At 32.3% G+C, this 13,426-nt stretch overlaps 1 long non-coding RNA gene and 1 other non-coding gene across 2 annotated transcripts; both read right to left on the bottom strand.

The window, feature by feature from the left end:
• Window positions 1-1,838: 1,838 nt before the first annotated feature.
• Window positions 1,839-1,923, bottom strand: LOC113694401 (small nucleolar RNA SNORD36). Its single transcript, XR_003449353.1, has one exon. It is a non-coding gene; the product is annotated as a small nucleolar RNA SNORD36 (small nucleolar RNA).
• Window positions 1,924-10,104: 8,181 nt separating this feature from the next.
• LOC113692075 (uncharacterized) lies at window positions 10,105-10,997 on the bottom strand. The gene is made up of 2 exons (XR_003448861.2): window positions 10,853-10,997; window positions 10,105-10,707 (listed from the first exon to the last, which is right to left on the bottom strand). It is a non-coding gene; the product is annotated as an uncharacterized lncRNA (long non-coding RNA).
• Between the last annotated feature and the right edge of the window lie 2,429 nt (window positions 10,998-13,426).

Raw genomic sequence — 13,426 nt, 5'->3', positions numbered from 1 at the left:
TTTGGAGTTGTATATTCGAAATATTTCTTAATTAAATCTATGGTTAATTGTGATCCTTTATTAATCTTGAATGAGTGCATAAGTCTTGATGAGAGTTGGACAGACGTCCACTGATACCCTAGAGTTCATCCTAAGGAGGTGAAACAAACAAAACGATACCTCATATTTTGAACGTAAACTAATAGAATTTGTTAAATTCAACGAAAATGACGATCTCGACTATTAGACTCATCAAATTCTATTATGTTTATTGTTAAATTTATCGAATTTCGTTAAATTTTCTGTTAAATTTATCGGATTCCGTTAAATTTAATGAATTTTGTTAGTTTTTAATTTAGTTCAAAACATGAGATGCCATTTTGTATGTTTTGAAATCACAGGAGATTTTTCTGTGTATTAGGTATACCACAAAGAATTTTTTTATTTTTAACCCTAGAATAAATGATAATCAACTTTTCCCCCATTTAACAAGTGTACAAATGGATGGTGTTCAATTTCTTTTCATTTCTTTTTTATTTTTTTAATATGCTCCAGAACAAGAAAATTACACTAAATAATAATGACTCAAATAATCTAAAACATAGCACCCTGCTAAATTAGTACCAAATTGGAAGCACGAATCAATAAATACAGACATGCCCATTTAAATTTACAAATTCACGGATAATTGATATTAAGTCAAAATTGGAAGCATAAAATGGATTAATCATTAGAAGTATAGCAACTAAGGTTGCAAATAAATTGAAAGTCGCTCGAGTTAAAGTTATCGAACTCGAGTTGAGCTGGTCAAATTGAATTCGAACTCAAACTCTAGTTCAAAAATATTAAACTCGTTAGTTTACGAGTTGGCTCGCGAGTTGACGTGTGTGTGTGTGTATATTTATATATTACATATATATTAATAGTAAACTTATATATATCCATAATATTTTATTATTTATTAAGAAAAAATATTATTTTATTTATTTAAAAAAATAAAATAATTATTTTTTATTTTTTTGAGTTCAAACTCAACTCGAATTCAAGTCAAACTTGAGTTCAAACTTTAAATTGATAGCTCGTTGAATTGAAGATCGAGTTCAAACTTGCTTAAACTAAATCAAAACGCAATCAATTAGGCCAAAATTCAATTTGAGTCGACTCGTTTGTAACCCTAATAACAACAAAGCACAAAAATTGAAGAATTGGGGAATGGGTGCGTGATAAAGAGTTGTAAATCTGCTCCCAACAAAGTAGTACTAGCACTGCACCCGTCCCACTTTAATAATCCTATTTTTTTTTATGACTTGCCTCAAATTATAATTCACTTTTTAATTAAAAAATATAATTATCCTTTAATTTTTCTAAAATATCCTTTCCAATTTAATAGTTGTATTTTTCTTTTTAATCTATTTCATATTATAATTTATTTTTTTAATTAAAGAATATAATTATCTTTTAATTTCTTTAAAAATACTCTTATTTAATGTAGATTATTATTAGTATAAATTACCTTATTTAATGTAGATTATTTTTTGACTATCAATTCAATTTTTCATAAATTGTCAATTCTTATGAGATGAAGGATACCTTTATGGTAGGAATGAATCTCCAATTGCACCAGGAGCAAAAAAGGTCCTAATAATCCAATAGGAATCTACCCCAAAAAGACATTTTCAACATTAAATTTTATTTTATTTTTTGATATAAAACATTAATATCCCAATTTTTTTAACATTAAATTTTTTTTAAAAAAAAGAGTAGCAGGTGAAAAATCTTGAACGCAAAATAACAACCCCCCAAAAACAAAACAAAAGAATATGTAGCAGGGATTTGCGATTGGAAAAGCTTGGAACTAGGAGGCATCAGTTTTAAAAAGCTCGAATTTGGAGCATCATCCATTGCAGTCAGCCCAAAATACAAAGTTTTGTTCATCATCTGCCCCACAAAAGAGATTATTGTGGTACTCTTTTACCATTGGGAAAAAAAATGCAGGCAGATTTTTACTAATGATCTGCATAATTAGCAGGAAAATAGAAGACGGGGTTTGGGGAGGGATTTGAAACGAGAGAAAAATGTATCAGATCGAGACAAAAGCGAGACCAATGATAGGAAGATAGCCCGCTTGGTCAGATGATTGACGGGTTTCATGTCGCTGGTCTCAAGAAGCATCTATTCATTTTCCCAGATCAAGACGCCGCTTTACCAGCTTCAGAAACCCCGAAAAAAAAACAAAGGAAAAACCACCCGTTAAAACTTTTCCGGCGTTGCAACCTTTCTATCCATTCTACTGCATCAAACCGAATGGTGTCAAGTTCTGATACCAAAAGAGAGAAAATAAAACAAAATCTAAGAGATTTTGACAACAACTCGCACAAATTTAAGCGTCTTTTTTCTACCCAAACTTTGCCTTTCTTCAAACTCGTTCGAGTCTGAAACTAACTCTTTCAAGGCAAAGAAAGGTAGGGTGGAAGAGAAGAAAGACAGAGCTAGGGAACGAGGTCGAGCGGATTTAGAGATTCTTGATTCCTGCCGCTGTGTTGCTGCTGGTGGTGGTGGTGGTTGCTAAATAGGCGATTCATCCCACGACTCCGCTCGCCCGGTCTGCGCTCGCTCCTATCAGCAGATTCTTTAGGGTTTCTTTTTGGTGAATCTGGGCTAAACAGGGCGTGGCCCAGTACCCAATATTGCGTGGGTGCAAACATGAGGTTTCGGGCTCGTATTTGTCACTTATATTGGACCTCAGTAATTTTGCGAAGCTGTGAGTTGGAACGTGGGAAAAAAAATCCTTTATAGCTTAACTGGAAAGGAAATTAGTCTGATGGATTATGTACACAAACATAAAAATATCTAAAATCAAACAGATGGATTATTTATTAGTTTGTTGACATTTCTAAACGATAGACACAAACTCGAGAATCCTTAAAATCAAGAAATTAGATCACCCATTAGTTTGTTTCTATCGCACAAACTTGAGAATCCTTAAAATCAAGAAATTAGATCACCCATTAGTTTGTTTCTATCGCTTAAATAATTGTATGTGGTTTGTTTAGTATAGGATTTTCCTAATCACTAATCCCATAAAAAAATGTACATGTATGATGTGTCATATATGTTGTGATCTTTTTTATGTATAGATAAATGTATTTGCATACATTTGTTAGTTTGTTCAACCAAAAAAAAAATGTTTAATTCTTATATGAGATATTATACCTATTCTCCTATAAGTAGCAGCTCATACTTATAGTAAGTCACTTAAAGTGTAATTAATATAGTTAAATCCACATGTAAACTTGAATGTGGTGTATAATATATTAGTTCACAACTTTAAAAGTTACTCAAATTTGGAAGTCAAGAAATTAGTTCATAAGAAAGATTTTCAGTATTTTACTTTTTTTTTTTATTTTTGGTGAAAACAGTTCCCATCGATTTCGCATTGAATTCGAAATCAAAATTGATTTATATTTTTTACCGCAGCACCGATTGAATCCTGATTCTACGAAGCTATTCCAGTACAAGAATATTTAGGTGGCGTTTGGTTCACACCTTGAAATCGGATTCAGATTTGGAATCATTCATCTTGGATTTGGAATGGAATCAGTCATTCCTAGAGGTGGCAATTTGGATCAAGAACCATTTATCCATCCATATAATCCATAATTAAATGGATTTGAATTATCCATTTATAGTATTGGTATTAAATGGTTGACCAAAGTAAAATCATTAAATTAAATAAATTTATATGGATTATTCACAATAATCACATATATCCATTTACTTAAAACCCAACTAAAGGGAACGGAACGAAAAATGACTAAAAAGGAGCTATCCTAAAATGGACCCTCGAGAACTGATTAATTATTGATCCAATACCAAGGCCTGCAGCGGAAACCCCTATTTGGCAGCGGAAGACGCTCAAGCTCAATCTCAATGGCATTCTTCACGCAACTTCTCACTGACGGCGTCATACAAAAAAGTTGTACCTCAAATCAGCAGGTAAAAAAGCACAGGTCCAGCATCATAAGAATAATTTACATGAATCAGTGATCATTAATCTATTTGGGGTCGGGATTCATTAAACAAGACTGATTTGTTTAGCTATTCAGGAAGGCGTTGTTACTAGCACTATACTTATTACGTTCTATGTTGTTAACTTTTATCAACTCTGACTTATGTATGGAAAAAAAAAAAAAAGGAAAAAACCCCTGATTATTTTTTGAAATACATCTTAGGTAGTGAGGGATAAACAGCAGCTTTTAGGATTTAATGCCTCCTCAATCCCTCCTCACTCTGGCCTAACTAGGAGTTATGTAGAAATCTTATCGATGAGATCAGAGAAAACACTGTTAGTCTGCTAAAATTCTTGGATATCAATTCGCCATCTAACAGATTGGACTTATTAATTTACCGGTGTCTCAGGTCTTAGCTTCATCAATCACCGAAGCACACTTGCCTTCATTTGTCCTCTTTCTCATCTAAATACAACTAAAATTTACAAGTACATAAAAAAGTATCTTCATATTACAAGAAATGGCAATGCAAAAAAAAGTAACAAAAATATTTAAATGGATTATAAATGGATAATTGGTTTTTATTTAATCCATTTAGATCCATCCATTTAGATCCATTTATTAAATGGATCTAAATGGATTGGATAAATTTCATCAACCATCCATTAAGTCAAAACCAATTATGAACCATTTATCCATATTACCACCTCTAGTCATTCCAATATATTTATTTGGTTCAGTACCAAGAATGTCTATAATTACTATTATTGATATTTGGTTCATTAGCTCTTTTGAAATGGGATACGAGAAATTTTCACTAATTAAATGTATTAGTAAACTTAGTATAACTAATTAATAATTTCTATTAGTAAACATGTATAATTATTAGTATAATTGATAATACCAATTATATTACATATTCTAATATACATTATATAATACATATAACTAATAATATCATTATTATAAGTTTGTAACTATTTAAATTAAATGTTATATATATAATTAAATATAATTATACAACTATTATAATATAAATACATAATTATAATTACATAATATATTATTATAATATACACATATATATATTATAATTAGATGCATATATAATATGCATTTATAAATATTATAAATATATTATTATATAATATTAATAAATTTATAATATATATTATATAATTATAATTATATTTAATTAAATAATTACAATACATATTTATATGATATATTATAGATATGTATATAATAATTATAAGTATATTATATAATTATACTTATATTATAATAAAATATTTAATTATAATATATATTATATATTATTATATATTAATTTTTTTAATGGATGGCGAGACGGGCCCTGTTTCTAAATGGGAATCAAACTTGGATTTTGTCCAAAACTCTCCAGGTTACTGAGGAATTAGGGAACTCCAAGTTTTTATATATGATTCCAAAATTTCAATTCCGATAGTAGTAATCCAAATAATAATTATGGGGTTTATTCCAATTCTTCATTCCGAAACCCTCTTACCAAACACCACCTTATAATGAACATAAACCCGGAGACCTTTGGTTCATGGGACGACGCAGACTTTTTTACTTCAAATTTTGACTTTTTGACAACCAAATATGGAATGACACGTACTACCCAATCGAATTAATCCCTACTCACGAGATAAAATAATCCCATAAGAAAGGTTGGATTATTTCAATATTATCTTCAGTTTAGCTCATTTAAAACTATTAAATGGGTTAGGTTTCAATCGGTCTAACCCTAATTTAGCCAAACTCGACCCATTGGTTAATCGGATTTTCAATAAAGGTTAAAAACTTTGGTCAAAATCTGTTTTTAAGGACCCAAATGGGCTGAGTTTAAATGAATGCAAATTTTTATATATTAAAACCCTTGATTTACTTTATAATTCTAAAGTTTCAAACCACTCTATTTTAACAAAAGTTAGAAATATTAATTTTTTTATTAAATTATTTTATTAACAAAGAATTTACAAATTAAGGGGTGCTTTTGGTCATTAAAATAGTAATCCCACCTTATTCAATCTCCAAATGAACACAAACACAGGATATGATTATTTTTCAAGATATCCAATCCAACTCAAAACCAATCAAACATTAAATAACTTGAATTATTTATTCAAGGATGACTCAATGCAGGATTAATAATTCAAGAATGAGTCATCCTATCTCATCCTTGTTCGCGAACCAAACGGCCCTCCTTGAGAGAACAACTAGAAAACAAACAAACAAAGTAAAATTATTAAAAGAGAGAACAAAAGAAGCTATAACAATAGATGGTGGCCATTTTAATATGTTATCTTTGAAGTCAAAAAGTGTAGACCCATTAGCGGGAGAAATTTTCCAAAACCTGAACTTAAATGTGGTATTAATGGTGCCACAGTCACTTTCTAGAAGCTGTGGAGAGAATGTTTTAGTTAATTTTAAAATTTTACTGTGAGATAGAGTTGATTTTTGTTAAAACTTAAATGTCAATTGCATCTGCCTGATTTTGTCATAGGAGGAGAAGAAATAGTGGATGGCAATTCAAAAAAATTTTAGGTATAATTACATTTACCTCTCTTGAGATTTATTCATATTACTAAATAAACCTTTCGGTTTGGCCAAATAACCAATACCCCCTTTATAGTAACTTCTGTTAATTGAGCTTGACAGATTTAGTGAAAAGTCGAAATTGCCACTTAAGATGTTCTTAATTTGGGGACAAAAAAAAGAACAAAAGTCTGTTTGCCTAGCTCTAGTGGCAATTTCACCTAAATCTCTTCCAAAAATGATAAGATATCATCACTTGACTGTACATCAACGATGTCTAAAATTCACATGACGGAAAGTTAAAGATTTATGGACATTATGAGAACTGCATCCAAAATTCAACTTCAATGCAAGGATCCATAGTCCAGACCCTATGATTCAAGCTCTAGATTTTCAGGTTTGGGGGGAAAGGGGAAAAAAAAGAAAAAAGAATGCAATCTTCATCATCAATAACTCACTGAACAATAGAACATGCTACCCAGATACTTGTAGTATATGTGGAATTACTAGAAATCCCATTTGAAGAAACCACACATTACTCCAATTCTCCAAACTCACAAAAACTTAAGAAAACTATAATTTCACGAAAGCCATCTCCCTAAACCCAAAGATCACTTCTATGCGGCATTTCGTCGAGCAAAGAGTAGATGACCGCGGTTGTAGCAGCATTGACAACTAGTATTGGTAGGTATGTTTAGTACCACCATCATGTTCTTTTGGCCTCTAATCTGATTGCTAGTTTCACCCATTCGCTATTTGCGAAATTCTTATCAAAAAGCGAGCAAACAAATGCATTTTTTCCTTTCTACAATCTTGATCTAGCTTGCAAGAATTAAGAGGGGAGAACAATTTCGGCAGATTGCCTTGCAAAGGGATTTCTTATTGGCTTGGTTGGGAAAATACGAGGTTGAAGTTTAGAATTTTCTGGTGGATGTTGATAAAGATGGGTAATAGAGAATGCGGTATCGAGGGTAGGCTTGTCAACGGACCCGGACCCGTTTATCCGATGTGTCCTGTACTCTATGTTTCGGATCCAAATCCGACGGGTCTCTGATCCGGGTCAGGTCTACTCGAAAAAATTTATCAAAACTTACAATTTTCTAATAAAAATAAGAAAAAATATATTTGTAAACTAATTTCTAACTAATACAAAAAAAATCAAATAAGAAAAGAAATCAAATCGACTTTACTCAAATACATCACACTAATTAAATTATATTGATAAATATATATATTTTTAAATTATTATTCTATTTATATCCGAATCCAGATCTAATACGGGTCGAAATACTATATTCCGTATCCGATCCATTTTTTGTTTGACAAAATGGATCAGGATCCGGGTTCAGATACCATAATTAAATCCCTACCCGTAATCGCAATAATTTTACGAATTCAGGTCTAGATCCGCACCATTGATAGGCCTAATTGTGGGGATAGGATTGATAAGGATTGATCGTGAGAAAGAACGGAAGAATATTTTTATGGGTAAAATAAAAAGTTGGGTGGAAAAAAAAGACCATATGTTCCTGGTAAAATAAAAAGACATTTTGGGGTTCCACAACTTCTCATTTGTTGATGTCACTATAATTATTAACGTTTGATAACGGCAAGGGACTTATTGATAAATATTTGGGAGTTGAATGTTATTTGATTTAACCATAAGGTTTGTTTGGTAATATGGACAAACCTCAAGAGGTAATTTTAAGGGATAATTTCAGAAACCTCCCTTCAGGTTTCTGACAGTCTCACTCACCTTCCATAAACTTTGCAAAATATCAGATACCTCCCTTGTCAGATTGTTGGGCCCTATTTGTGATATCATAGATGATGAATTGACAAATATACCCTCATAACTTATGATATATTTTGAAGCTATTTTGACAGAATTAGTTAAATGAGTAATAGAGATATAACTTATGATGTACCTTCTATTCCATTTTACACTTTTTTTTCGTAGTACAATCACCAATGAAGAGTTTAACACTAATGTTACCTTTCTCTAAAATCACGAATTTCATTTTTTTTTGTATGACAATTATTTAGTGTAACTCATTACTTATATTTGGGTAAATTTGGTTTTCAAAAATTCAATGATGTAAATTGTATATTATATCATCTCATAAAGTGCGCACACAATTTGGGTTATTGAATTTTTTGAAAATCGGATCTACCTAAGTTCTGGTATTCAAATGAAGCTTGTTGAATAAATTTGACAAACTACAGTGTGAATTAATTTTTTTTTTAAAAAAATCTCAACTAAAGTATTTAGCACTAAATGAAATGAAGTATCTTTGCTACTTCATTTCATTTTCCATAGAGAAAATCGCAAAAAGAGTTATTAAACTATTGAGAATTTGGTTATTTGATCGTTACACTATTTATTTAACTGCAATTGCCATTCGCTCAATTAACCAAATAGTGAAATTTTTTTTGTGACTTAACTAGTAAAAATTTATACTTTTAATCACTCAAATAATATTTTTTTATGACTTAACTAATAAAAATTTATACTTTTAATCACTCAAATTATAAAACTATACATTTTTTTTTATATCACCAGAAGTATGTTTCAATTAATTGAATGATCATATTAAAGTATATCACCACATGCAAAGTTCAAGGGAGGCGAGTGAGACTGTCAGAAACCTCAGGGGAGAGGTTTCTGAAATTATCCCTAATTTTAATCACAACCTCAAATTTATAAATTTCACGTGCAGCCGCCCACTACCCAGCAGCAGCAGCCTTTCGGTTCCAGCGAGCGGACCCAAATTATGCCATCGACAACGAGACATGATAATGAGTCCCAAAAATATCCACTACACTGCATATATTGACAACTGTTGTCTAACAAACATCATCTTCTTCATCATGGGCATTGCTGGGCTGGGGTCGCTGGCTAAGATATTTTTCCTGGCTTTGCATGTGGATCACTGGATATCTATCTGTTTCCTGCGCCTACACCACCGCCGCTCCCTCCCCCATCCATTTGTCGCTTCTCTGTGTATGTAGAGTTGGTCTGATTATCATTTTAATTAAAAGCTTGTCATCATCATCAATTGCCGATCCAAAAAGAAAAGGAAAAAAAGGCAAGCGCATTATATTCTTTTTCTAGGATATTGTTGTGAAAGTTTGCAGTTTGCTGCTGTTTGTTGAACTACGGATTGAACAAATCTATCCCAAGAAGCGTTTTTTTAAGTTAAAAAGAGAATGAAGAGATGGTGGTAAGATAAATTGCTCAGGAAGGAAGGAAGGAAGCACAAATGTTTGGCCGGCCTCCGTGCAGGACTGATCTTTAGCTCAGGCTCGAAGAAGAAGAAGAAGTGTCCCATATAAATTCAAATTTTACATAGTTATCATTCATTTAATGTTATTGACAATGCGTTGACAGTGCACACTGTCGGTCGGTGCAGGAAACATTAATCATATATATATATATATATGCATACATGCATCTACTGGGGAGTATGTTGTTACTTATTGGTTCATTATTATGAATTATAGAGAGAAAGCAAATAAGTAGTAAAAAAAAAAAGGTGGTAATACATCAAGATTTGAAATTGAAGCTGCTGTGCTGAATTGAATAAACGACGACCAATTTTTTTTTATATGTAGAATACATCAATAATAATACCAAGTACAAATAGAGGCAATAACAAAAATCTGTCCAAGGACACATGAACATGATATATCCCCCAAACTAAACATCAAAGAATAGCCCCTGCAGAAAAAGATGATTTTATTTTTTTATATATATAAAAAAAAAGGAAAAATATGCAAAGAATCTCAAATGCTCCCTTCCCATCCCATGATCACCACCTCAATTCCCAGAAGGAGGAGGGAGGCATGGAGGGAAGAAGATTCGAGTTAATTTAGCAAAAGAGAAGCTCTACACAAGTATATCCATCCTCCCATTGTATAATATATCAGAGAGGAAAAAAATAAAAAAATAATGAAAGATTGGGAAATTAGAAGAGGAGTGCCATTGCAAGGGCAGCGACGGAAGCGAAAAGAGTGGGAGGAAATAGGGAAGCATCGGAAGCTGGAGAAGGAGCCGGAGATGGACCCTCGGAAGCTGCCACAATCTGGACGGCCGACGAAGCCATTACCATCATCAGCATAACGGCAACCAAAAATACCTTCATCGCCTCCATTGCTGATTGTCGTCGAGAGAATTGGTCAGGTGACGAGAGATAGAGAGAGAAAGAGAGAATAACGTACAATTAGCAAAATATGATGAATGAATGAATGAATGAATGTTATGGCAATTGGAGAGTTGGCGTTAGTTATTTATAGAGTACCGTATTGAGCTGAGGGAGAGGAGAGGGCTGTGTCTGTGTCTGTGTGTGGCTCCAAGAGAACAGACCGTTGGGCTGACTTGATTCTCTCACGGTCGCATGAGATGATGAATGACGATGCGGCTTTCTCTTCCTTTTTTTTTTTTTTTTTTTTATAAAAAAAATTGCTTAATAATTCCTGCCTCTTTTTTTTTTTTTAATTTTAATTATTATTAGTTTGAACAGTCAGAGTCAGAGAATTAATCTGCCCGTTGTGTTGCGGCCGTGGGTTGTTTGAGGTGTCCTCGTCTTTCGGTGCCGCACAGCTGTCGCCAACGGTTCAATGCGCTGGTTTGGTGGGCTCCATCCATTCCATTTCCATTTCCATTCCATTCTTAACATTTACAAGACTACAATATTAAAAGTTAAAACTAAATATAAACAAATAATATTAGTTCTCAAAAAGTATATAAATCAAAAAATTTTCAACAATATGTATATTTAATTCGTTCAAAATAAATGAAAAATAGTCATAAAACATGCGGTCATAAGTCAATACATCTTTAAAAATTGAAACTTTTTTTTTATAGCATTGTGATTTGTATTTCCAAACATGTCTGATGATTTGTATTTGTAGACCAAGAAGAAATCAATCAATATTATACTAACACGAAAATTTACTTGATCAATAAGAAAAGTTAGAGATTCAGTTATGTATTACTAATATTAATGGTTCTCAAGAAAGCTAATAGAAGAATCTTCATATGTATTTTTGTGTTTTATAATTTATATGTATTTAGTATTTAGTAATAATATATTTGGATATATAATTATATATAATATCAAAATATAAATATCATATATATATAAGTAATTAAAGAATCGGACCTATATCGGGCTTAAATCTAATAAGGTCCAATTTCGACTCATATTTAATTCGAATATAATTTTTAGACTCAAATTCAGATCGATTCACTGAAAGATCTAGTTTATCAAATTTTTTTATCGTGCCAAAACTCAGGTAGGCTCGACTCCATTGACAGTCAACTATCAATATGTGCCCCTCCTCCTGCAGATCAACCCACAGCAGCAGCCAGCCTTCACGATTGCTAATCCCATTGCTCTTCTGACTTCTCTTTCTTTCTTTAAAAATTTTGAATAACAATAAAAATATCATACGGACGGACCATAATGATTGAGCACAGACGACCGCCCGCCCGAGACGTTTTTCAAAAGGACAAGGACAACCGTGTGTATCCATCCACATTGCAGCGTGTTCTGAGGTCGAATTCGTGTTATTCTGTCCTAAGTACTCGCTCCAGTCCAACCTATTATACATTAGTCATCGTTCGTCAATCACTACTTTCGCTGTTGTTGAATGGAGATATTTTAGAGAGTATTCACTTATGGACTGCAGAGATGCTTGCTGGGTTGGAAGAATTTCAATATCAAAACAGCTCCTTCGGTGTTATAGGGTCGGTCTGTTCATGTTGAGCCTCCACCATTGTAAGCTGCAAGGAATTGCACCAAATCATGCCTATACTCTCCTTCCAATTTGAAAACGGCAGTGCTATAATTTTGGAGTCGATGAAACTTAGAAAATGTGATATTAGTTGGCAGCCACACATATTTGCTTGGCTCTGTAACCAATGTATTGTACACGACAATAATAATGTTCTTAACCCAAAGTTAGTGTTCTATTCCGTTGACCTACATGCAAATAAATCGAATTCAATTAAATAGTGTTCGTGAACTTGATTAGTCAAATCTTGAGGTCAAACTCATATTGACGGGGTTCGAACTCGAGTTCAAACAATTCAAACTACGTAATGAGTCGAACTCGAACCTAATATGTAAAACTCGAAATTCCATCGAGCTCAATTGAATTCCACATATATATGTTTTTTTTTTATTTTTTATTTATTAGTATGAAATGTCTACTTTGTTCCTTATTTAAAATTATATAAAATATAAAATTATATATTTTTTAAGTTTGGTTAGACTCGATTGAATTCGAACTAAACTCGATTAGGTTTGATAAGTACAAGCTCGAGTTCGAATAATTCAAAATAAAATCGAGTTCGAACTCAAATCCAAATTTTTTAGCTCAGCTTGACTCAATTACACCTCTAATGGGACTCATAGCTCAACTAAGCATCAAAACATTTTCTCCTCTACCAGTGATAAGGTTGAAAGTTTCGATCATATAATATGATCACTCTCCTACAATTACAGAGAGGCATATTCATTTTCCCATTTTATTTTTCAAAACTCGGTCAACATATAGTTCTCCTCACCGCCTCCTCTCAATCCCCAATCAGCTTGCTCACTCATTTGAATGGTTGCACTAGTAACACATTCTCCATACAAAAAGACGGTTCGGTTGAATTAGAAGCGTTGGATTAACCACTTGCAATGCCAGGCAATGATTGAATATATGACCTAACATCTTTGTCGGGGGGAGGTTGGAATGAGCTTAATTTATTATCGTCTTCTCCATAATCTGCGCAAAGTAATTTTTAAAAAGCTTTATATCGAATCCCAATAGGGACCGGCCAAAATTCTAAATAAGTTAGGCATATGTACCAACTACCAAAA

This window comes from Coffea arabica, chromosome 6c (genome assembly GCF_036785885.1).
Source record: "Coffea arabica cultivar ET-39 chromosome 6c, Coffea Arabica ET-39 HiFi, whole genome shotgun sequence".
Classification (NCBI taxonomy): Eukaryota; Viridiplantae; Streptophyta; class Magnoliopsida; order Gentianales; family Rubiaceae; genus Coffea; species Coffea arabica.
Note: the sequence above shows the minus strand (reverse complement) of the source record. Positions and strands in the feature narration are given on the sequence as shown.